We start from the raw sequence: 18,900 nt of genomic DNA on the forward strand, positions 1-18,900 counted from the left end.
TATAGTTGGTGCTTTTTTTCCCTTGTTGGACGGTACATTTGATGGCTCCTCATATCAGGAGATTTCCCAACAACTTAGCAGAAACACCTTTTCAATTTGAGCATAATATCTAATGGAGATGCTGGGGATTGAACCCAGGACCTCATACATGCAAAGCATGCGCTCTACCACTGAGCTACATCCCCTGCAAAATTGGCAAAAATTACTTTGTTTTCCGTATATAAAGGAAGAAGTGTGAGAAAAAAAGAATGAATGCCGATGTTTCCAAGCAAAAACCTACTATGACTGGCAGAAAGCCAACTTGGGAAGACTGAATGCATCACTTTAAATAAAAATCCTTGGGAATTTGGACTTTCAAAGTGGGACTTTAACGTATGGAGATCACAAAATGACTCAAAAAATGACTCTTTGCTCGGACCAGAGCGCTCTAAAGCTATTTTCGTTGCTGGCAGGACTCGAACCTGCGCGGGGAGACCCCAATGGATTTCAAGTCCATCGCCTTAACCTCTCGGCCACAACAACCCACAATGTTGAAAATAAAATCAACTTTTCGGAAATATCAGATACTGGATAAGTGGCTGATATGTAGACTGCCATGTGAACAATTCTGGAACACACATAATTAGGTAAGAGTGTGGTATTTACTTGGTAAATTATAGTTGGTGCTTTTTTTCCCTTGTTGGACGGTACATTTGATGGCTCCTCATATCATGAGATTTCCCAACAACTTAGCAGAAACACCTTTTCAATTTGAGCATAATATCTAATGGAGATGCTGGGGATTGAACCCAGGACCTCATACATGCAAAGCATGCGCTCTACCACTGAGCTACATCCCCTGCAAAATTGGCAAAATTGCTTTATTTTCCGTATATAAAGGAAAAAGTGTGAGAAAAGAAGAATGAATGGGGACGTTTCCAAGGGAAAACCTACTATGACTGGCAGAAAGCCAACTTGGGAAGACTGAATGCGTCACTTTAAATAAAAATCCTTGGGAATTTGGACTTTCAAAGTGGGACTTTAACGTATGGAGATCAAAAAATGACTCAAAAAATGACTCTTTGCTTGGACCAGAGCGCTCTAAAGCTATTTTCGTTGCTGGCAGGACTCGAACCTGCGCGGGGAGACCCCAATGGATTTCAAGTCCATCGCCTTAACCTCTCGGCCACAACAACCCACAATGTTGAAAATAAAATCAACTTTTCGGAAATATCAGATACTGGATAAGTGGCTGATATGTAGACTGCCATGTGAACAATTCTGGAACACACATAATTAGGTAAGGGTGTGGTATTTACTTGGTAAATTATAGTTGGTGCTTTTTTTCCCTTGTTGGACAGTACATTTGATGGCTCCTCATATCATGAGATTTCCCAACAACTTAGCAGAAACACCTTTTCAATTTGAGCATAATATCTAATGGAGATGCTGGGGATTGAACCCAGGACCTCATACATGCGAAGCATGCGCTCTACCACTGAGCTACATCCCCTGCAAAATTGGCAAAAATTACTTTGTTTTCCGTATATAAAGGAAGACGTGTGAGAAAAAAAGAATGAATGCCGATGTTTCCAAGCGAAAACCTACTATGACTGGCAGAAAGCCAACTTGGGAAGACTGAATGCGTCACTTTAAATAAAAATCCTTGGGAATTTGGACTTTCAAAGTGGGACTTTAACGTATGGAGATCACAAAATGACTCAAAAAATGACTCTTTGCTCGGACCAGAGCGCTCTAAAGCTATTTTCGTTGCTGGCAGGACTCGAACCTGCGCGGGGAGACCCCAATGGATTTCAAGTCCATCGCCTTAACCTCTCGGCCACAACAACCCACAATGTTGAAAATAAAATCAACTTTTCGGAAATATCAGATACTGGATAAGTGGCTGATATGTAGACTGCCATGTGAACAATTCTGGAACACACATAATTAGGTAAGAGTGTGGTATTTACTTGGTAAATTATAGTTGGTGCTTTTTTTCCCTTGTTGGACGGTACATTTGATGGCTCCTCATATCAGGAGATTTCCCAACAACTTAGCAGAAACACCTTTTCAATTTGAGCATAATATCTAATGGAGATGCTGGGGATTGAACCCAGGACCTCATACATGCGAAGCATGCGCTCTACCACTGAGCTACATCCCCTGCAAAATTGGCAAAAATTGCTTTATTTTCCGTATATAAAGGAAAAAGTGTGAGAAAAGAAGAATGAATGGGGACGTTTCCAAGGGAAAACCTACTATGACTGGCAGAAAGCCAACTTGGGAAGACTGAATGCATCACTTTAAATAAAAATCCTTGGGAATTTGGACTTTCAAAGCTGGACTTTGACGTGTGGAGATCAAAAAATTACTCAAAAATTACTCTTTGCTCGGAACGGAGCGCTCTAAGGTGATTTTCGTTGCTGGCAGGACTCGAACCTGCGCGGGGAGACCCCAATGGATTTCGAGTCCATCGCCTTAACCTCTCGGCCACAACAACCCACAATGTTGAAAATAAAATCGACTTTTCACAAATATCAGATACTGGCTAAGTGGCTGATATATAGACTGCCATGTGAACAATTCTGGAACACACATAATTAGGTAAGGATGTGGTATTTACTTGGTAAATTATAGTTGGTGCTTTTTTTCCCTTGTTGGACGGTACATTTGATGGCTCCTCATATCATCAGATTTCCCAACAACTTAGCAGAAACACCTTTTAAATTTCAGCATAATATCTAATGGAGATGCCGGGGATTGAACCCAGGACCTCATACATGCGAAGCATGCGCTCTACCACTGAGCTACATCCCCTGCAAAATTGGCAAAAATTGCTTTATTTTCCGTATATAAAGGAAAAAGTGTGAGAAAAGAAGAATGAATGGGGACGTTTCCAAGGGAAAACCTACTATGACTGGCAGAAAGCCAACTTGGGAAGACTGAATGCATCACTTTAAATAAAAATCCTTGGGAATTTGGACTTTCAATGCTGGACTTTAACGTATGGAGATCACAAAATGACTCAAAAAATGACTCTTTGCTTGGACCAGAGCGCTCTAAAGCTATTTTCGTTGCTGGCAGGACTCGAACCTGCGCGGGGAGACCCCAATGGATTTCAAGTCCATTGCCTTAACCTCTCGGCCACAACAACCCACAATGTTGAAAATAAAATCAACTTTTCGGAAATATCAGATACTGGATAAGTGGCTGATATGTAGACTGCCATGTGAACAATTCTGGAACACACATAATTAGGTAAGGGTGTGGTATTTACTTGGTAAATTATAGTTGGTGCTTTTTTTCCCTTGTTGGACAGTACATTTGATGGCTCCTCATATCATGAGATTTCCCAACAACTTAGCAGAAACACCTTTTCAATTTGAGCATAATATCTAATGGAGATGCTGGGGATTGAACCCAGGACCTCATACATGCGAAGCATGCGCTCTACCACTGAGCTACATCCCCTGAAAATTGGCAAAAATTACTTTGTTTTCCGTATATAAAGGAAGACGTGTGAGAAAAAAAGAATGAATGCCGATGTTTCCAAGCGAAAACCTACTATGACTGGCAGAAAGCCAACTTGGGAAGACTGAATGCGTCACTTTAAATAAAAATCCTTGGGAATTTGGACTTTCAAAGTGGGACTTTAACGTATGGAGATCACAAAATGACTCAAAAAATGACTCTTTGCTCGGACCAGAGCGCTCTAAAGCTATTTTCGTTGCTGGCAGGACTCGAACCTGCGCGGGGAGACCCCAATGGATTTCAAGTCCATCGCCTTAACCTCTCGGCCACAACAACCCACAATGTTGAAAATAAAATCAACTTTTCGGAAATATCAGATACTGGATAAGTGGCTGATATGTAGACTGCCATGTGAACAATTCTGGAACACACATAATTAGGTAAGAGTGTGGTATTTACTTGGTAAATTATAGTTGGTGCTTTTTTTCCCTTGTTGGACGGTACATTTGATGGCTCCTCATATCAGGAGATTTCCCAACAACTTAGCAGAAACACCTTTTCAATTTGAGCATAATATCTAATGGAGATGCTGGGGATTGAACCCAGGACCTCATACATGCAAAGCATGCGCTCTACCACTGAGCTACATCCCCTGCAAAATTGGCAAAAATTACTTTGTTTTCCGTATATAAAGGAAGAAGTGTGAGAAAAAAAGAATGAATGCCGATGTTTCCAAGCAAAAACCTACTATGACTGGCAGAAAGCCAACTTGGGAAGACTGAATGCATCACTTTAAATAAAAATCCTTGGGAATTTGGACTTTCAAAGTTGGACTTTGACGTGTGGAGATCAAAAAATGACTCAAAAATTACTCTTTGCTCGGACCAGAGCGCTCTAAGGTGATTTTCGTTGCTGGCAGGACTCGAACCTGCGCGGGGAGACCCCAATGGATTTCAAGTCCATCGCCTTAACCTCTCGGCCACAACAACCCACAATGTTGAAAATAAAATCAACTTTTCGGAAATATCAGATACTGGATAAGTGGCTGATATGTAGACTGCCATGTGAACAATTCTGGAACACACATAATTAGGTAAGGGTGTGGTATTTACTTGGTAAATTATAGTTGGTGCTTTTTTTCCCTTGTTGGACGGTACATTTGATGGCTCCTCATATCATGAGATTTCCCAACAACTTAGCAGAAACACCTTTTAACTTTGAGCATAATATCTAATGGAGATGCTGGGGATTGAACCCAGGACCTCATACATGCGAAGCATGCGCTCTACCACTGAGCTACATCCCCTGCAAAATTGGCAAAAATTGCTTTATTTTCCGTATATAAAGGAAAAAGTGTGAGAAAAGAAGAATGAATGGGGACGTTTCCAAGGGAAAACCTACTATGCCTGGCAGAAAGCCAACTTGGGAAGACTGAATGCATCACTTTAAATAAAAATCCTTGGGAATTTGGACTTTCAAAGTGGGACTTTAACGTATGGAGATCACAAAATGACTCAAAAAATGACTCTTTGCTCGGACCAGAGCGCTCTAAAGCTATTTTCGTTGCTGGCAAGACTCGAACCTGCGCGGGGAGACCCCAATGGATTTCGAGTCCATCGCCTTAACCTCTCGGCCACAACAACCCACAATGTTGAAAATAAAATCGACTTTTCACAAATATCAGATACTGGCTAAGTGGCTGATATATAGACTGCCATGTGAACAATTCTGGAACACACATAATTAGGTAAGGATGTGGTATTTACTTGGTAAATTATAGTTGGTGCTTTTTTTCCCTTGTTGGACGGTACATTTGATGGCTCCTCATATCATCAGATTTCCCAACAACTTAGCAGAAACACCTTTTAAATTTCAGCATAATATCTAATGGAGATGCCGGGGATTGAACCCAGGACCTCATACATGCGAAGCATGCGCTCTACCACTGAGCTACATCCCCTGCAAAATTGGCAAAAATTGCTTTATTTTCCGTATATAAAGGAAAAAGTGTGAGAAAAGAAGAATGAATGGGGACGTTTCCAAGGGAAAACCTACTATGACTGGCAGAAAGCCAACTTGGGAAGACTGAATGCATCACTTTAAATAAAAATCCTTGGGAATTTGGACTTTCAATGCTGGACTTTAACGTATGGAGATCACAAAATGACTCAAAAAATGACTCTTTGCTTGGACCAGAGCGCTCTAAAGCTATTTTCGTTGCTGGCAGGACTCGAACCTGCGCGGGGAGACCCCAATGGATTTCAAGTCCATCGCCTTAACCTCTCGGCCACAACAACCCACAATGTTGAAAATAAAATCAACTTTTCGGAAATATCAGATACTGGATAAGTGGCTGATATGTAGACTGCCATGTGAACAATTCTGGAACACACATAATTAGGTAAGGGTGTGGTATTTACTTGGTAAATTATAGTTGGTGCTTTTTTTCCCTTGTTGGACAGTACATTTGATGGCTCCTCATATCATCAGATTTCCCAACAACTTAGCAGAAACACCTTTTAAATTTCAGCATAATATCTAATGGAGATGCCGGGGATTGAACCCAGGACCTCATACATGCGAAGCATGCGCTCTACCACTGAGCTACATCCCCTGCAAAATTGGCAAAAATTGCTTTATTTTCCGTATATAAAGGAAAAAGTGTGAGAAAAGAAGAATGAATGGGGACGTTTCCAAGGGAAAACCTACTATGCCTGGCAGAAAGCCAACTTGGGAAGACTGAATGCATCACTTTAAATAAAAATCCTTGGGAATTTGGACTTTCAAAGTGGAACTTTAACGTATGGAGATCACAAAATGACTCAAAAAATGACTCTTTGCTCGGACCAGAGCGCTCTAAAGCTATTTTCGTTGCTGGCAAGACTCGAACCTGCGCGGGGAGACCCCAATGGATTTCGAGTCCATCGCCTTAACCTCTCGGCCACAACAACCCACAATGTTGAAAATAAAATCGACTTTTCACAAATATCAGATACTGGCTAAGTGGCTGATATATAGACTGCCATGTGAACAATTCTGGAACACACATAATTAGGTAAGGATGTGGTATTTACTTGGTAAATTATAGTTGGTGCTTTTTTTCCCTTGTTGGACGGTACATTTGATGGCTCCTCATATCATCAGATTTCCCAACAACTTAGCAGAAACACCTTTTAAATTTCAGCATAATATCTAATGGAGATGCCGGGGATTGAACCCAGGACCTCATACATGCGAAGCATGCGCTCTACCACTGAGCTACATCCCCTGCAAAATTGGCAAAAATTGCTTTATTTTCCGTATATAAAGGAAAAAGTGTGAGAAAAGAAGAATGAATGGGGACGTTTCCAAGGGAAAACCTACTATGACTGGCAGAAAGCCAACTTGGGAAGACTGAATGCATCACTTTAAATAAAAATCCTTGGGAATTTGGACTTTCAATGCTGGACTTTAACGTATGGAGATCACAAAATGACTCAAAAAATGACTCTTTGCTTGGACCAGAGCGCTCTAAAGCTATTTTCGTTGCTGGCAGGACTCAAACCTGCGCGGGGAGACCCCAATGGATTTCAAGTCCATCGCCTTAACCTCTCGGCCACAACAACCCACAATGTTGAAAATAAAATCAACTTTTCGGAAATATCAGATACTGGATAAGTGGCTGATATGTAGACTGCCATGTGAACAATTCTGGAACACACATAATTAGGTAAGGGTGTGGTATTTACTTGGTAAATTATAGTTGGTGCTTTTTTTCCCTTGTTGGACAGTACATTTGATGGCTCCTCATATCATGAGATTTCCCAACAACTTAGCAGAAACACCTTTTCAATTTGAGCATAATATCTAATGGAGATGCTGGGGATTGAACCCAGGACCTCATACATGCGAAGCATGCGCTCTACCACTGAGCTACATCCCCTGCAAAATTGGCAAAAATTGCTTTATTTTCCGTATATAAAGGAAGAAGTGTGAGAAAAAAAGAATGAATGCCGATGTTTCCAAGCGAAAACCTACTATGACTGTCAGAAAGCCAACTTGGGAAGACTGAATGCGTCACTTTAAATAAAAATCCTTGGGAATTTGGACTTTCAAAGTGGGACTTTAACGTATGGAGATCACAAAATGACTCAAAAAATGACTCTTTGCTCGGACCAGAGCGCTCCAAAGCTATTTTCGTTGCTGGCAGGACTCGAACCTGCGCGGGGAGACCCCAATGGATTTCAAGTCCATCGCCTTAACCTCTCGGCCACAACAACCCACAATGTTGAAAATAAAATCAACTTTTCGGAAATATCAGATACTGGATAAGTGGCTGATATGTAGACTGCCATGTGAACAATTCTGGAACACACATAATTAGGTAAGGGTGTGGTATTTACTTGGTAAATTATAGTTGGTGCTTTTTTTCCCTTGTTGGACGGTACATTTGATGGCTCCTCATATCATCAGATTTCCCAACAACTTAGCAGAAACACCTTTTAAATTTCAGCATAATATCTAATGGAGATGCCTGGGATTGAACCCCGGACCTCATACATGCTAAGCATGCGCTCTACCACTGAGCTACATCCCCTGCAAAATTGGCAAAAATTGCTTTATTTTCCGTATATAAAGGAAAAAGTGTGAGAAAAGAAGAATGAATGGGGACGTTTCCAAGGGAAAACCTACTATGACTGGCAGAAAGCCAACTTGGGAAGACTGAATGCATCACTTTAAATAAAAATCCTTGGGAATTTGGACTTTCAAAGTTGGACTTTGACGTGTGGAGATCAAAAAATGACTCAAAAATTACTCTTTGCTCGGACCAGAGCGCTCTAAGGTGATTTTCGTTGCTGGCAGGACTCGAACCTGCGCGGGGAGACCCCAATGGATTTCGAGTCCATCGCCTTAACCTCTCGGCCACAACAACCCGCAATGTTGAAAATAAAATTGACTTTTCGGAAATATCAGATACTGGCTAAGTGGCTGATATATAGACTGCCATGTGAACAATTCTGGAACACACATAATTAGGTAAGGATGTGGTATTTACTTGGTAAATTATAGTTGGTGCTTTTTTTCCCTTGTTGGACGGTACATTTGATGGCTCCTCATATCATCAGATTTCCCAACAACTTAGCAGAAACACCTTTTAAATTTCAGCATAATATCTAATGGAGATGCCGGGGATTGAACCCAGGACCTCATACATGCGAAGCATGCGCTCTACCACTGAGCTACATCCCCTGCAAAATTGGCAAAAATTGCTTTATTTTCCGTATATAAAGGAAAAAGTGTGAGAAAAGAAGAATGAATGGGGACGTTTCCAAGGGAAAACCTACTATGACTGGCAGAAAGCCAACTTGGGAAGACTGAATGCATCACTTTAAATAAAAATCCTTGCGAATTTGGACTTTCAAAGCTGGACTTTGACGTGTGGAGATCAAAAAATTACTCAAAAATTACTCTTTGCTTGGACCAGAGCGCTCTAAAGCTATTTTCGTTGCTGGCAGGACTCGAACCTGCGCGGGGAGACCCCAATGGATTTCAAGTCCATCGCCTTAACCTCTCGGCCACAACAACCCACAATGTTGAAAATAAAATCAACTTTTCGGAAATATCAGATACTGGATAAGTGGCTGATATGTAGACTGCCATGTGAACAATTCTGGAACACACATAATTAGGTAAGAGTGTGGTATTTACTTGGTAAATTATAGTTGGTGCTTTTTTCCCCTTGTTGGACGGTACATTTGATGGCTCCTCATATCATGAGATTTCCCAACAACTTAGCAGAAACACCTTTTAACTTTGAGCATAATATCTAATGGAGATGCTGGGGATTGAACCCAGGACCTCATACATGCGAAGCATGCGCTCTACCACTGAGCTACATCCCCTGCAAAATTGGCAAAAATTGCTTTATTTTCCGTATATAAAGGAAAAAGTGTGAGAAAAGAAGAATGAATGGGGACGTTTACAAGGGAAAACCTACTATGACTGGCAGAAAGCCAACTTGGGAAGACTGAATGCATCACTTTAAATAAAAATCCTTGGGAATTTGGACTTTCAATGCTGGACTTTAACGTATGGAGATCACAAAATGACTCAAAAAATGACTCTTTGCTTGGACCAGAGCGCTCCAAAGCTATTTTCGTTGCTGGCAGGACTCGAACCTGCGCGGGGAGACCCCAATGGATTTCAAGTCCATCGCCTTAACCTCTCGGCCACAACAACCCACAATGTTGAAAATAAAATCAACTTTTCGGAAATATCAGATACTGGATAAGTGGCTGATATGTAGACTGCCATGTGAACAATTCTGGAACACACATAATTAGGTAAGGGTGTGGTATTTACTTGGTAAATTATAGTTGGTGCTTTTTTTCCCTTGTTGGACGGTACATTTGATGGCTCCTCATATCATCAGATTTCCCAACAACTTAGCAGAAACACCTTTTAAATTTCAGCATAATATCTAATGGAGATGCCTGGGATTGAACCCCGGACCTCATACATGCTAAGCATGCGCTCTACCACTGAGCTACATCCCCTGCAAAATTGGCAAAAATTGCTTTATTTTCCGTATATAAAGGAAAAAGTGTGAGAAAAGAAGAATGAATGGGGACGTTTCCAAGGGAAAACCTACTATGACTGGCAGAAAGCCAACTTGGGAAGACTGAATGCATCACTTTAAATAAAAATCCTTGGGAATTTGGACTTTCAAAGTTGGACTTTGACGTGTGGAGATCAAAAAATGACTCAAAAATTACTCTTTGCTCGGACCAGAGCGCTCTAAGGTGATTTTCGTTGCTGGCAGGACTCGAACCTGCGCGGGGAGACCCCAATGGATTTCGAGTCCATCGCCTTAACCTCTCGGCCACAACAACCCGCAATGTTGAAAATAAAATTGACTTTTCGGAAATATCAGATACTGGCTAAGTGGCTGATATATAGACTGCCATGTGAACAATTCTGGAACACACATAATTAGGTAAGGATGTGGTATTTACTTGGTAAATTATAGTTGGTGCTTTTTTTCCCTTGTTGGACGGTACATTTGATGGCTCCTCATATCATCAGATTTCCCAACAACTTAGCAGAAACACCTTTTAAATTTCAGCATAATATCTAATGGAGATGCCGGGGATTGAACCCAGGACCTCATACATGCGAAGCATGCGCTCTACCACTGAGCTACATCCCCTGCAAAATTGGCAAAAATTGCTTTATTTTCCGTATATAAAGGAAAAAGTGTGAGAAAAGAAGAATGAATGGGGACGTTTCCAAGGGAAAACCTACTATGACTGGCAGAAAGCCAACTTGGGAAGACTGAATGCATCACTTTAAATAAAAATCCTTGCGAATTTGGACTTTCAAAGCTGGACTTTGACGTGTGGAGATCAAAAAATTACTCAAAAATTACTCTTTGCTTGGACCAGAGCGCTCTAAAGCTATTTTCGTTGCTGGCAGGACTCGAACCTGCGCGGGGAGACCCCAATGGATTTCAAGTCCATCGCCTTAACCTCTCGGCCACAACAACCCACAATGTTGAAAATAAAATCAACTTTTCGGAAATATCAGATACTGGATAAGTGGCTGATATGTAGACTGCCATGTGAACAATTCTGGAACACACATAATTAGGTAAGAGTGTGGTATTTACTTGGTAAATTATAGTTGGTGCTTTTTTCCCCTTGTTGGACGGTACATTTGATGGCTCCTCATATCATGAGATTTCCCAACAACTTAGCAGAAACACCTTTTAACTTTGAGCATAATATCTAATGGAGATGCTGGGGATTGAACCCAGGACCTCATACATGCGAAGCATGCGCTCTACCACTGAGCTACATCCCCTGCAAAATTGGCAAAAATTGCTTTATTTTCCGTATATAAAGGAAAAAGTGTGAGAAAAGAAGAATGAATGGGGACGTTTACAAGGGAAAACCTACTATGACTGGCAGAAAGCCAACTTGGGAAGACTGAATGCATCACTTTAAATAAAAATCCTTGGGAATTTGGACTTTCAAAGTGGGACTTTAACGTATGGAGATCACAAAATGACTCAAAAAATGACACTTTGCTCGGACCAGAGCGCTCTAAAGCTATTTTCGTTGCTGGCAGGACTCGAACCTGCGCGGGGAGACCCCAATGGATTTCAAGTCCATCGCCTTAACCTCTCGGCCACAACAACCCACAATGTTGAAAATAAAATCAACTTTTCGGAAATATCAGATACTGGATAAGTGGCTGATATGTAGACTGCCATGTGAACAATTCTGGAACACACATAATTAGGTAAGGGTGTGGTATTTACTTGGTAAATTATAGTTGGTGCTTTTTTTCCCTTGTTGGACGGTACATTTGATGGCTCCTCATATCATGAGATTTCCCAACAACTTAGCAGAAACACCTTTTAACTTTGAGCATAATATCTAATGGAGATGCTGGGGATTGAACCCAGGACCTCATACATGCGAAGCATGCGCTCTACCACTGAGCTACATCCCCTGCAAAATTGGCAAAAATTGCTTTATTTTCCGTATATAAAGGAAAAAGTGTGAGAAAAGAAGAATGAATGGGGACGTTTCCAAGGGAAAACCTACTATGCCTGGCAGAAAGCCAACTTGGGAAGACTGAATGCATCACTTTAAATAAAAATCCTTGGGAATTTGGACTTTCAATGCTGGACTTTAACGTATGGAGATCACAAAATGACTCAAAAAATGACTCTTTGCTTGGACCAGAGCGCTCTAAAGCTATTTTCGTTGCTGGCAGGACTCGAACCTGCGCGGGGAGACCCCAATGGATTTCAAGTCCATCGCCTTAACCTCTCGGCCACAACAACCCACAATGTTGAAAATAAAATCAACTTTTCGGAAATATCAGATACTGGATAAGTGGCTGATATGTAGACTGCCATGTGAACAATTCTGGAACACACATAATTAGGTAAGGGTGTGGTATTTACTTGGTAAATTATAGTTGGTGCTTTTTTTCCCTTGTTGGACAGTACATTTGATGGCTCCTCATATCATGAGATTTCCCAACAACTTAGCAGAAACACCTTTTCAATTTGAGCATAATATCTAATGGAGATGCTGGGGATTGAACCCAGGACCTCATACATGCGAAGCATGCGCTCTACCACTGAGCTACATCCCCTGCAAAATTGGCAAAAATTGCTTTGTTTTCCGTATATAAAGGAAGAAGTGTGAGAAAAAAAGAATGAATGCCGATGTTTCCAAGCGAAAACCTACTATGACTGTCAGAAAGCCAACTTGGGAAGACTGAATGCGTCACTTTAAATAAAAATCCTTGGGAATTTGGACTTTCAAAGTGGGACTTTAACGTATGGAGATCACAAAATGACTCAAAAAATGACTCTTTGCTCGGACCAGAGCGCTCTAAAGTGAATTTCGTTGCTGGCAGGACTCGAACCTGCGCGGGGAGACCCCAATGGATTTCAAGTCCATCGCCTTAACCTCTCGGCCACAACAACCCACAATGTTGAAAATAAAATCAACTTTTCGGAAATATCAGATACTGGATAAGTGGCTGATATGTAGACTGCCATGTGAACAATTCTGGAACACACATAATTAGGTAAGGGTGTGGTATTTACTTGGTAAATTATAGTTGGTGCTTTTTTTCCCTTGTTGGACGGTACATTTGATGGCTCCTCATATCATCAGATTTCCCAACAACTTAGCAGAAACACCTTTTAAATTTCAGCATAATATCTAATGGAGATGCCTGGGATTGAACCCCGGACCTCATACATGCTAAGCATGCGCTCTACCACTGAGCTACATCCCCTGCAAAATTGGCAAAAATTGCTTTATTTTCCGTATATAAAGGAAAAAGTGTGAGAAAAGAAGAATGAATGGGGACGTTTCCAAGGGAAAACCTACTATGACTGGCAGAAAGCCAACTTGGGAAGACTGAATGCATCACTTTAAATAAAAATCCTTGGGAATTTGGACTTTCAAAGTTGGACTTTGACGTGTGGAGATCAAAAAATTACTCAAAAATTACTCTTTGCTTGGACCAGAGCATTTGATGGCTCCTCATATCATGAGATTTCCCAACAACTTAGCAGAAACACCTTTTAACTTTGAGCATAATATCTAATGGAGATGCTGGGGATTGAACCCAGGACCTCATACATGCGAAGCATGCGCTCTACCACTGAGCTACATCCCCTGCAAAATTGGCAAAAATTGCTTTATTTTCCGTATATAAAGGAAAAAGTGTGAGAAAAGAAGAATGAATGGGGACGTTTACAAGGGAAAACCTACTATGCCTGGCAGAAAGCCAACTTGGGAAGACTGAATGCATCACTTTAAATAAAAATCCTTGGGAATTTGGACTTTCAAAGTGGGACTTTAACGTATGGAGATCACAAAATGACTCAAAAAATGACTCTTTGCTCGGACCAGAGCGCTCTAAAGCTATTTTCGTTGCTGGCAGGACTCGAACCTGCGCGGGGAGACCCCAATGGATTTCGAGTCCATCGCCTTAACCTCTCGGCCACAACAACCCACAATGTTGAAAATAAAATCGACTTTTCACAAATATCAGATACTGGCTAAGTGGCTGATATATAGACTGCCATGTGAACAATTCTGGAACACACATAATTAGGTAAGGATGTGGTATTTACTTGGTAAATTATAGTTGGTGCTTTTTTTCCCTTGTTGGACGGTACATTTGATGGCTCCTCATATCATCAGATTTCCCAACAACTTAGCAGAAACACCTTTTAAATTTCAGCATAATATCTAATGGAGATGCCGGGGATTGAACCCAGGACCTCATACATGCGAAGCATGCGCTCTACCACTGAGCTACATCCCCTGCAAAATTGGCAAAAATTGCTTTATTTTCCGTATATAAAGGAAAAAGTGTGAGAAAAGAAGAATGAATGGGGACGTTTCCAAGGGAAAACCTACTATGACTGGCAGAAAGCCAACTTGGGAAGACTGAATGCATCACTTTAAATAAAAATCCTTGGGAATTTGGACTTTCAATGCTGGACTTTAACGTATGGAGATCACAAAATGACTCAAAAAATGACTCTTTGCTTGGACCAGAGCGCTCTAAAGCTATTTTCGTTGCTGGCAGGACTCGAACCTGCGCGGGGAGACCCCAATGGATTTCAAGTCCATCGCCTTAACCTCTCGGCCACAACAACCCACAATGTTGAAAATAAAATCAACTTTTCGGAAATATCAGATACTGGATAAGTGGCTGATATGTAGACTGCCATGTGAACAATTCTGGAACACACATAATTAGGTAAGGGTGTGGTATTTACTTGGTAAATTATAGTTGGTGCTTTTTTTCCCTTGTTGGACAGTACATTTGATGGCTCCTCATATCATGAGATTTCCCAACAACTTAGCAGAAACACCTTTTCAATTTGAGCATAATATCTAATGGAGATGCTGGGGATTGAACCCAGGACCTCATACATGCGAAGCATGCGCTCTACCACTGAGCTACATCCCCTGCAAAATTGGCAAAAATTGCTTTGTTTTCCGTATATAAAGGAAGAAGTGTGAGAAAAAAAGAATGAATGCCGATGTTTCCAAGCGAAAACCTACTATGACTGTCAGAAAGCCAACTTGGGAAGACTGAATGCGTCACTTTAAATAAAAATCCTTGGGAATTTGGACTTTCAAAGTGGGACTTTAACGTATGGAGATCACAAAATGACTCAAAAAATGACTCTTTGCTCGGACCAGAGCGCTCCAAAGCTATTTTCGTTGCTGGCAGGACTCGAACCTGCGCGGGGAGACCCCAATGGATTTCAAGTCCATCGCCTTAACCTCTCGGCCACAACAACCCACAATGTTGAAAATAAAATCAACTTTTCGGAAATATCAGATACTGGATAAGTGGCTGATATGTAGACTGCCATGTGAACAATTCTGGAACACACATAATTAGGTAAGGGTGTGGTATTTACTTGGTAAATTATAGTTGGTGCTTTTTTTCCCTTGTTGGACGGTACATTTGATGGCTCCTCATATCATCAGATTTCCCAACAACTTAGCAGAAACACCTTTTAAATTTCAGCATAATATCTAATGGAGATGCCTGGGATTGAACCCCGGACCTCATACATGCTAAGCATGCGCTCTACCACTGAGCTACATCCCCTGCAAAATTGGCAAAAATTGCTTTATTTTCCGTATATAAAGGAAAAAGTGTGAGAAAAGAAGAATGAATGGGGACGTTTCCAAGGGAAAACCTACTATGACTGGCAGAAAGCCAACTTGGGAAGACTGAATGCATCACTTTAAATAAAAATCCTTGGGAATTTGGACTTTCAAAGTTGGACTTTGACGTGTGGAGATCAAAAAATTACTCAAAAATTACTCTTTGCTTGGACCAGAGCATTTGATGGCTCCTCATATCATGAGATTTCCCAACAACTTAGCAGAAACACCTTTTAACTTTGAGCATAATATCTAATGGAGATGCTGGGGATTGAACCCAGGACCTCATACATGCGAAGCATGCGCTCTACCACTGAGCTACATCCCCTGCAAAATTGGCAAAAATTGCTTTATTTTCCGTATATAAAGGAAAAAGTGTGAGAAAAGAAGAATGAATGGGGACGTTTACAAGGGAAAACCTACTATGACTGGCAGAAAGCCAACTTGGGAAGACTGAATGCATCACTTTAAATAAAAATCCTTGGGAATTTGGACTTTCAAAGTGGGACTTTAACGTATGGAGATCACAAAATGACTCAAAAAATGACACTTTGCTCGGACCAGAGCGCTCTAAAGCTATTTTCGTTGCTGGCAGGACTCGAACCTGCGCGGGGAGACCCCAATGGATTTCAAGTCCATCGCCTTAACCTCTCGGCCACAACAACCCACAATGTTGAAAATAAAATCAACTTTTCGGAAATATCAGATACTGGATAAGTGGCTGATATGTAGACTGCCATGTGAACAATTCTGGAACACACATAATTAGGTAAGGGTGTGGTATTTACTTGGTAAATTATAGTTGGTGCTTTTTTTCCCTTGTTGGACGGTACATTTGATGGCTCCTCATATCATGAGATTTCCCAACAACTTAGCAGAAACACCTTTTAACTTTGAGCATAATATCTAATGGAGATGCTGGGGATTGAACCCAGGACCTCATACATGCGAAGCATGCGCTCTACCACTGAGCTACATCCCCTGCAAAATTGGCAAAAATTGCTTTATTTTCCGTATATAAAGGAAAAAGTGTGAGAAAAGAAGAATGAATGGGGACGTTTCCAAGGGAAAACCTACTATGCCTGGCAGAAAGCCAACTTGGGAAGACTGAATGCATCACTTTAAATAAAAATCCTTGGGAATTTGGACTTTCAAAGTGGGACTTTAACGTATGGAGATCACAAAATGACTCAAAAAATGACTCTTTGCTCGGACCAGAGCGCTCTAAAGCTATTTTCGTTGCTGGCAGGACTCGAACCTGCGCGGGGAGACCCCAATGGATTTCGAGTCCATCGCCTTAACCTCTCGGCCACAACAACCCACAATGTTGAAAATAAAATCGACTTTTCACAAATATCAGATACTGGCTAAGTGGCTGATATATAGACTGCCATGTGAACAATTCTGGAACACACATAATTAGGTAAGGATGTGGTATTTACTTGGTAAATTATAGTTGGTGCTTTTTTTCCCTTGTTGGACGGTACATTTGATGGCTCCTCATATCATCAGATTTCCCAACAACTTAGCAGAAACACCTTTTAAATTTCAGCATAATATCTAATGGAGATGCCGGGGATTGAACCCAGGACCTCATACATGCGAAGCATGCGCTCTACCACTGAGCTACATCCCCTGCAAAATTGGCAAAAATTGCTTTATTTTCCGTATATAAAGGAAAAAGTGTGAGAAAAGAAGAATGAATGGGGACGTTTCCAAGGGAAAACCTACTATGACTGGCAGAGAGCCAACTTGGGAAGACTGAATGCATCACTTTAAATAAAAATCCTTGGGAATTTGGACTTTCAATGCTGGACTTTAACGTATGGAGATCACAAAATGACTCAAAAAATGACTCTTTGCTTGGACCAGAGCGCTCTAAAGCTATTTTCGTTGCTGGCAGGACTCGAACCTGCGCGGGGAGACCCCAATGGATTTCAAGTCCATCGCCTTAACCTCTCGGCCACAACAACCCACAATGTTGAAAATAAAATCAACTTTTCGGAAATATCAGATACTGGATAAGTGGCTGATATGTAGACTGCCATGTGAACAATTCTGGAACACACATAATTAGGTAAGGGTGTGGTATTTACTTGGTAAATTATAGTTGGTGCTTTTTTTCCCTTGTTGGACAGTACATTTGATGGCTCCTCATATCATGAGATTTCCCAACAACTTAGCAGAAACACCTTTTCAATTTGAGCATAATATCTAATGGAGATGCTGGGGATTGAACCCAGGACCTCATACATGCGAAGCATGCGCTCTACCACTGAGCTACATCCCCTGCAAAATTGGCAAAAATTGCTTTATTTTCCGTATATAAAGGAAGAAGTGTGAGAAAAAAAGAATGAATGCCGATGTTTCCAAGCGAAAACCTACTATGACTGTCAGAAAGCCAACTTGGGAAGACTGAATGCGTCACTTTAAATAAAAATCCTTGGGAATTTGGACTTTCAAAGTGGGACTTTAACGTATGGAGATCACAAAATGACTCAAAAAATGACTCTTTGCTCGGACCAGAGCGCTCCAAAGCTATTTTCGTTGCTGGCAGGACTCGAACCAGCGCGGGGAGACCCCAATGGATTTCAAGTCCATCGCCTTAACCTCTCGGCCACAACAACCCACAATGTTGAAAATAAAATCAACTTTTCGGAAATATCAGATACTGGATAAGTAGCTGATATGTAGACTGCCATGTGAACAATTCTGGAACACACATAATTAGGTAAGGGTGTGGTATTTACTTGGTAAATTATAGTTGGTGCTTTTTTTCCCTTGTTGGACGGTACATTTGATGGCTCCTCATATCATCAGATTTCCCAACAACTTAGCAGAAACACCTTTTAAATTTCAGCATAATATCTAATGGAGATGCCTGGGATTGAACCCCGGACCTCATACATGCTAAGCATGCGCTCTACCACTGAGCTACATCCCCTGCAAAATTGGCAAAAATTGCTTTATTTTCCGTATATAAAGGAAAAAGTGTGAGAAAAGAAGAATGAATGGGGACGTTTCCAAGGGAAAACCTACTATGACTGGCAGAAAGCCAACTTGGGAAGACTGAATGCATCACTTTAAATAAAAATCCTTGGGAATTTGGACTTTCAAAGCTGGACTTTGACGTGTGGAGATCAAAAAATTACTCAAAAATTACTCTTTGCTCGGAACGGAGCGCTCTAAGGTGATTTTCGTTGCTGGCAGGACTCGAACCTGCGCGGGGAGACCC

The 18,900-nt window shown here is 41.1% G+C and overlaps 58 non-coding genes across 58 annotated transcripts in view; all 58 read right to left on the minus strand.

The window, feature by feature from the left end:
• Nucleotides 1-113: 113 nt before the first annotated feature.
• trnaa-ugc (transfer RNA alanine (anticodon UGC)) lies at nucleotides 114-185 on the minus strand. Its single transcript has one exon. It is a non-coding gene; the product is annotated as a tRNA-Ala (tRNA).
• A 255-nt stretch (nucleotides 186-440) lies between these two features.
• Nucleotides 441-522, minus strand: trnas-uga (transfer RNA serine (anticodon UGA)). Its single transcript has one exon. It is a non-coding gene; the product is annotated as a tRNA-Ser (tRNA).
• Nucleotides 523-767: 245 nt separating this feature from the next.
• On the minus strand, nucleotides 768-839 carry trnaa-ugc (transfer RNA alanine (anticodon UGC)). Its single transcript has one exon. It is a non-coding gene; the product is annotated as a tRNA-Ala (tRNA).
• A 254-nt stretch (nucleotides 840-1,093) lies between these two features.
• trnas-uga (transfer RNA serine (anticodon UGA)) lies at nucleotides 1,094-1,175 on the minus strand. Its single transcript has one exon. It is a non-coding gene; the product is annotated as a tRNA-Ser (tRNA).
• Nucleotides 1,176-1,420: 245 nt separating this feature from the next.
• On the minus strand, nucleotides 1,421-1,492 carry trnaa-cgc (transfer RNA alanine (anticodon CGC)). Its single transcript has one exon. It is a non-coding gene; the product is annotated as a tRNA-Ala (tRNA).
• A 255-nt stretch (nucleotides 1,493-1,747) lies between these two features.
• Nucleotides 1,748-1,829, minus strand: trnas-uga (transfer RNA serine (anticodon UGA)). Its single transcript has one exon. It is a non-coding gene; the product is annotated as a tRNA-Ser (tRNA).
• A 245-nt stretch (nucleotides 1,830-2,074) lies between these two features.
• trnaa-cgc (transfer RNA alanine (anticodon CGC)) lies at nucleotides 2,075-2,146 on the minus strand. The gene has a single exon. It is a non-coding gene; the product is annotated as a tRNA-Ala (tRNA).
• A 254-nt stretch (nucleotides 2,147-2,400) lies between these two features.
• Nucleotides 2,401-2,482, minus strand: trnas-cga (transfer RNA serine (anticodon CGA)). The gene has a single exon. It is a non-coding gene; the product is annotated as a tRNA-Ser (tRNA).
• A 245-nt stretch (nucleotides 2,483-2,727) lies between these two features.
• On the minus strand, nucleotides 2,728-2,799 carry trnaa-cgc (transfer RNA alanine (anticodon CGC)). The gene has a single exon. It is a non-coding gene; the product is annotated as a tRNA-Ala (tRNA).
• A 255-nt stretch (nucleotides 2,800-3,054) lies between these two features.
• trnas-uga (transfer RNA serine (anticodon UGA)) lies at nucleotides 3,055-3,136 on the minus strand. Its single transcript has one exon. It is a non-coding gene; the product is annotated as a tRNA-Ser (tRNA).
• Nucleotides 3,137-3,381: 245 nt separating this feature from the next.
• trnaa-cgc (transfer RNA alanine (anticodon CGC)) lies at nucleotides 3,382-3,453 on the minus strand. The gene has a single exon. It is a non-coding gene; the product is annotated as a tRNA-Ala (tRNA).
• Nucleotides 3,454-3,707: 254 nt separating this feature from the next.
• On the minus strand, nucleotides 3,708-3,789 carry trnas-uga (transfer RNA serine (anticodon UGA)). Its single transcript has one exon. It is a non-coding gene; the product is annotated as a tRNA-Ser (tRNA).
• A 245-nt stretch (nucleotides 3,790-4,034) lies between these two features.
• On the minus strand, nucleotides 4,035-4,106 carry trnaa-ugc (transfer RNA alanine (anticodon UGC)). The gene has a single exon. It is a non-coding gene; the product is annotated as a tRNA-Ala (tRNA).
• A 254-nt stretch (nucleotides 4,107-4,360) lies between these two features.
• On the minus strand, nucleotides 4,361-4,442 carry trnas-uga (transfer RNA serine (anticodon UGA)). The gene has a single exon. It is a non-coding gene; the product is annotated as a tRNA-Ser (tRNA).
• A 245-nt stretch (nucleotides 4,443-4,687) lies between these two features.
• On the minus strand, nucleotides 4,688-4,759 carry trnaa-cgc (transfer RNA alanine (anticodon CGC)). Its single transcript has one exon. It is a non-coding gene; the product is annotated as a tRNA-Ala (tRNA).
• Nucleotides 4,760-5,014: 255 nt separating this feature from the next.
• trnas-cga (transfer RNA serine (anticodon CGA)) lies at nucleotides 5,015-5,096 on the minus strand. Its single transcript has one exon. It is a non-coding gene; the product is annotated as a tRNA-Ser (tRNA).
• A 245-nt stretch (nucleotides 5,097-5,341) lies between these two features.
• On the minus strand, nucleotides 5,342-5,413 carry trnaa-cgc (transfer RNA alanine (anticodon CGC)). Its single transcript has one exon. It is a non-coding gene; the product is annotated as a tRNA-Ala (tRNA).
• Nucleotides 5,414-5,668: 255 nt separating this feature from the next.
• On the minus strand, nucleotides 5,669-5,750 carry trnas-uga (transfer RNA serine (anticodon UGA)). The gene has a single exon. It is a non-coding gene; the product is annotated as a tRNA-Ser (tRNA).
• A 245-nt stretch (nucleotides 5,751-5,995) lies between these two features.
• trnaa-cgc (transfer RNA alanine (anticodon CGC)) lies at nucleotides 5,996-6,067 on the minus strand. Its single transcript has one exon. It is a non-coding gene; the product is annotated as a tRNA-Ala (tRNA).
• Nucleotides 6,068-6,322: 255 nt separating this feature from the next.
• Nucleotides 6,323-6,404, minus strand: trnas-cga (transfer RNA serine (anticodon CGA)). Its single transcript has one exon. It is a non-coding gene; the product is annotated as a tRNA-Ser (tRNA).
• Nucleotides 6,405-6,649: 245 nt separating this feature from the next.
• trnaa-cgc (transfer RNA alanine (anticodon CGC)) lies at nucleotides 6,650-6,721 on the minus strand. The gene has a single exon. It is a non-coding gene; the product is annotated as a tRNA-Ala (tRNA).
• Nucleotides 6,722-6,976: 255 nt separating this feature from the next.
• On the minus strand, nucleotides 6,977-7,058 carry trnas-uga (transfer RNA serine (anticodon UGA)). Its single transcript has one exon. It is a non-coding gene; the product is annotated as a tRNA-Ser (tRNA).
• Nucleotides 7,059-7,303: 245 nt separating this feature from the next.
• Nucleotides 7,304-7,375, minus strand: trnaa-cgc (transfer RNA alanine (anticodon CGC)). Its single transcript has one exon. It is a non-coding gene; the product is annotated as a tRNA-Ala (tRNA).
• A 255-nt stretch (nucleotides 7,376-7,630) lies between these two features.
• Nucleotides 7,631-7,712, minus strand: trnas-uga (transfer RNA serine (anticodon UGA)). The gene has a single exon. It is a non-coding gene; the product is annotated as a tRNA-Ser (tRNA).
• A 245-nt stretch (nucleotides 7,713-7,957) lies between these two features.
• On the minus strand, nucleotides 7,958-8,029 carry trnaa-agc (transfer RNA alanine (anticodon AGC)). The gene has a single exon. It is a non-coding gene; the product is annotated as a tRNA-Ala (tRNA).
• Nucleotides 8,030-8,283: 254 nt separating this feature from the next.
• trnas-cga (transfer RNA serine (anticodon CGA)) lies at nucleotides 8,284-8,365 on the minus strand. The gene has a single exon. It is a non-coding gene; the product is annotated as a tRNA-Ser (tRNA).
• A 245-nt stretch (nucleotides 8,366-8,610) lies between these two features.
• trnaa-cgc (transfer RNA alanine (anticodon CGC)) lies at nucleotides 8,611-8,682 on the minus strand. The gene has a single exon. It is a non-coding gene; the product is annotated as a tRNA-Ala (tRNA).
• Nucleotides 8,683-8,936: 254 nt separating this feature from the next.
• Nucleotides 8,937-9,018, minus strand: trnas-uga (transfer RNA serine (anticodon UGA)). Its single transcript has one exon. It is a non-coding gene; the product is annotated as a tRNA-Ser (tRNA).
• A 245-nt stretch (nucleotides 9,019-9,263) lies between these two features.
• Nucleotides 9,264-9,335, minus strand: trnaa-cgc (transfer RNA alanine (anticodon CGC)). The gene has a single exon. It is a non-coding gene; the product is annotated as a tRNA-Ala (tRNA).
• A 255-nt stretch (nucleotides 9,336-9,590) lies between these two features.
• On the minus strand, nucleotides 9,591-9,672 carry trnas-uga (transfer RNA serine (anticodon UGA)). Its single transcript has one exon. It is a non-coding gene; the product is annotated as a tRNA-Ser (tRNA).
• A 245-nt stretch (nucleotides 9,673-9,917) lies between these two features.
• On the minus strand, nucleotides 9,918-9,989 carry trnaa-agc (transfer RNA alanine (anticodon AGC)). Its single transcript has one exon. It is a non-coding gene; the product is annotated as a tRNA-Ala (tRNA).
• A 254-nt stretch (nucleotides 9,990-10,243) lies between these two features.
• trnas-cga (transfer RNA serine (anticodon CGA)) lies at nucleotides 10,244-10,325 on the minus strand. The gene has a single exon. It is a non-coding gene; the product is annotated as a tRNA-Ser (tRNA).
• A 245-nt stretch (nucleotides 10,326-10,570) lies between these two features.
• trnaa-cgc (transfer RNA alanine (anticodon CGC)) lies at nucleotides 10,571-10,642 on the minus strand. The gene has a single exon. It is a non-coding gene; the product is annotated as a tRNA-Ala (tRNA).
• A 254-nt stretch (nucleotides 10,643-10,896) lies between these two features.
• On the minus strand, nucleotides 10,897-10,978 carry trnas-uga (transfer RNA serine (anticodon UGA)). Its single transcript has one exon. It is a non-coding gene; the product is annotated as a tRNA-Ser (tRNA).
• Nucleotides 10,979-11,223: 245 nt separating this feature from the next.
• trnaa-cgc (transfer RNA alanine (anticodon CGC)) lies at nucleotides 11,224-11,295 on the minus strand. Its single transcript has one exon. It is a non-coding gene; the product is annotated as a tRNA-Ala (tRNA).
• Nucleotides 11,296-11,550: 255 nt separating this feature from the next.
• On the minus strand, nucleotides 11,551-11,632 carry trnas-uga (transfer RNA serine (anticodon UGA)). The gene has a single exon. It is a non-coding gene; the product is annotated as a tRNA-Ser (tRNA).
• A 245-nt stretch (nucleotides 11,633-11,877) lies between these two features.
• On the minus strand, nucleotides 11,878-11,949 carry trnaa-cgc (transfer RNA alanine (anticodon CGC)). Its single transcript has one exon. It is a non-coding gene; the product is annotated as a tRNA-Ala (tRNA).
• Nucleotides 11,950-12,204: 255 nt separating this feature from the next.
• Nucleotides 12,205-12,286, minus strand: trnas-uga (transfer RNA serine (anticodon UGA)). Its single transcript has one exon. It is a non-coding gene; the product is annotated as a tRNA-Ser (tRNA).
• A 245-nt stretch (nucleotides 12,287-12,531) lies between these two features.
• trnaa-cgc (transfer RNA alanine (anticodon CGC)) lies at nucleotides 12,532-12,603 on the minus strand. The gene has a single exon. It is a non-coding gene; the product is annotated as a tRNA-Ala (tRNA).
• Nucleotides 12,604-12,858: 255 nt separating this feature from the next.
• Nucleotides 12,859-12,940, minus strand: trnas-uga (transfer RNA serine (anticodon UGA)). Its single transcript has one exon. It is a non-coding gene; the product is annotated as a tRNA-Ser (tRNA).
• A 245-nt stretch (nucleotides 12,941-13,185) lies between these two features.
• On the minus strand, nucleotides 13,186-13,257 carry trnaa-agc (transfer RNA alanine (anticodon AGC)). The gene has a single exon. It is a non-coding gene; the product is annotated as a tRNA-Ala (tRNA).
• A 315-nt stretch (nucleotides 13,258-13,572) lies between these two features.
• Nucleotides 13,573-13,644, minus strand: trnaa-cgc (transfer RNA alanine (anticodon CGC)). Its single transcript has one exon. It is a non-coding gene; the product is annotated as a tRNA-Ala (tRNA).
• A 255-nt stretch (nucleotides 13,645-13,899) lies between these two features.
• On the minus strand, nucleotides 13,900-13,981 carry trnas-cga (transfer RNA serine (anticodon CGA)). Its single transcript has one exon. It is a non-coding gene; the product is annotated as a tRNA-Ser (tRNA).
• Nucleotides 13,982-14,226: 245 nt separating this feature from the next.
• On the minus strand, nucleotides 14,227-14,298 carry trnaa-cgc (transfer RNA alanine (anticodon CGC)). Its single transcript has one exon. It is a non-coding gene; the product is annotated as a tRNA-Ala (tRNA).
• Nucleotides 14,299-14,553: 255 nt separating this feature from the next.
• trnas-uga (transfer RNA serine (anticodon UGA)) lies at nucleotides 14,554-14,635 on the minus strand. The gene has a single exon. It is a non-coding gene; the product is annotated as a tRNA-Ser (tRNA).
• A 245-nt stretch (nucleotides 14,636-14,880) lies between these two features.
• Nucleotides 14,881-14,952, minus strand: trnaa-cgc (transfer RNA alanine (anticodon CGC)). Its single transcript has one exon. It is a non-coding gene; the product is annotated as a tRNA-Ala (tRNA).
• A 255-nt stretch (nucleotides 14,953-15,207) lies between these two features.
• Nucleotides 15,208-15,289, minus strand: trnas-uga (transfer RNA serine (anticodon UGA)). Its single transcript has one exon. It is a non-coding gene; the product is annotated as a tRNA-Ser (tRNA).
• Nucleotides 15,290-15,534: 245 nt separating this feature from the next.
• On the minus strand, nucleotides 15,535-15,606 carry trnaa-agc (transfer RNA alanine (anticodon AGC)). The gene has a single exon. It is a non-coding gene; the product is annotated as a tRNA-Ala (tRNA).
• A 315-nt stretch (nucleotides 15,607-15,921) lies between these two features.
• On the minus strand, nucleotides 15,922-15,993 carry trnaa-cgc (transfer RNA alanine (anticodon CGC)). The gene has a single exon. It is a non-coding gene; the product is annotated as a tRNA-Ala (tRNA).
• Nucleotides 15,994-16,248: 255 nt separating this feature from the next.
• Nucleotides 16,249-16,330, minus strand: trnas-uga (transfer RNA serine (anticodon UGA)). Its single transcript has one exon. It is a non-coding gene; the product is annotated as a tRNA-Ser (tRNA).
• A 245-nt stretch (nucleotides 16,331-16,575) lies between these two features.
• Nucleotides 16,576-16,647, minus strand: trnaa-cgc (transfer RNA alanine (anticodon CGC)). Its single transcript has one exon. It is a non-coding gene; the product is annotated as a tRNA-Ala (tRNA).
• A 255-nt stretch (nucleotides 16,648-16,902) lies between these two features.
• On the minus strand, nucleotides 16,903-16,984 carry trnas-cga (transfer RNA serine (anticodon CGA)). Its single transcript has one exon. It is a non-coding gene; the product is annotated as a tRNA-Ser (tRNA).
• Nucleotides 16,985-17,229: 245 nt separating this feature from the next.
• trnaa-cgc (transfer RNA alanine (anticodon CGC)) lies at nucleotides 17,230-17,301 on the minus strand. The gene has a single exon. It is a non-coding gene; the product is annotated as a tRNA-Ala (tRNA).
• Nucleotides 17,302-17,556: 255 nt separating this feature from the next.
• Nucleotides 17,557-17,638, minus strand: trnas-uga (transfer RNA serine (anticodon UGA)). The gene has a single exon. It is a non-coding gene; the product is annotated as a tRNA-Ser (tRNA).
• A 245-nt stretch (nucleotides 17,639-17,883) lies between these two features.
• On the minus strand, nucleotides 17,884-17,955 carry trnaa-cgc (transfer RNA alanine (anticodon CGC)). Its single transcript has one exon. It is a non-coding gene; the product is annotated as a tRNA-Ala (tRNA).
• Nucleotides 17,956-18,210: 255 nt separating this feature from the next.
• On the minus strand, nucleotides 18,211-18,292 carry trnas-uga (transfer RNA serine (anticodon UGA)). Its single transcript has one exon. It is a non-coding gene; the product is annotated as a tRNA-Ser (tRNA).
• A 245-nt stretch (nucleotides 18,293-18,537) lies between these two features.
• On the minus strand, nucleotides 18,538-18,609 carry trnaa-agc (transfer RNA alanine (anticodon AGC)). Its single transcript has one exon. It is a non-coding gene; the product is annotated as a tRNA-Ala (tRNA).
• A 254-nt stretch (nucleotides 18,610-18,863) lies between these two features.
• trnas-cga (transfer RNA serine (anticodon CGA)) overlaps nucleotides 18,864-18,900 on the minus strand; it is an 82-nt gene continuing 45 nt past the window's right edge. Inside the window, exon 1 of the tRNA in view lies at nucleotides 18,864-18,900. This exon is cut by the window's right edge and continues 45 nt beyond it. This is a non-coding gene — a tRNA (tRNA-Ser).

This window comes from Gasterosteus aculeatus, chromosome 5 (assembly GCF_964276395.1).
Source record: "Gasterosteus aculeatus chromosome 5, fGasAcu3.hap1.1, whole genome shotgun sequence".
Taxonomy (NCBI): domain Eukaryota; kingdom Metazoa; phylum Chordata; class Actinopteri; order Perciformes; family Gasterosteidae; genus Gasterosteus; species Gasterosteus aculeatus.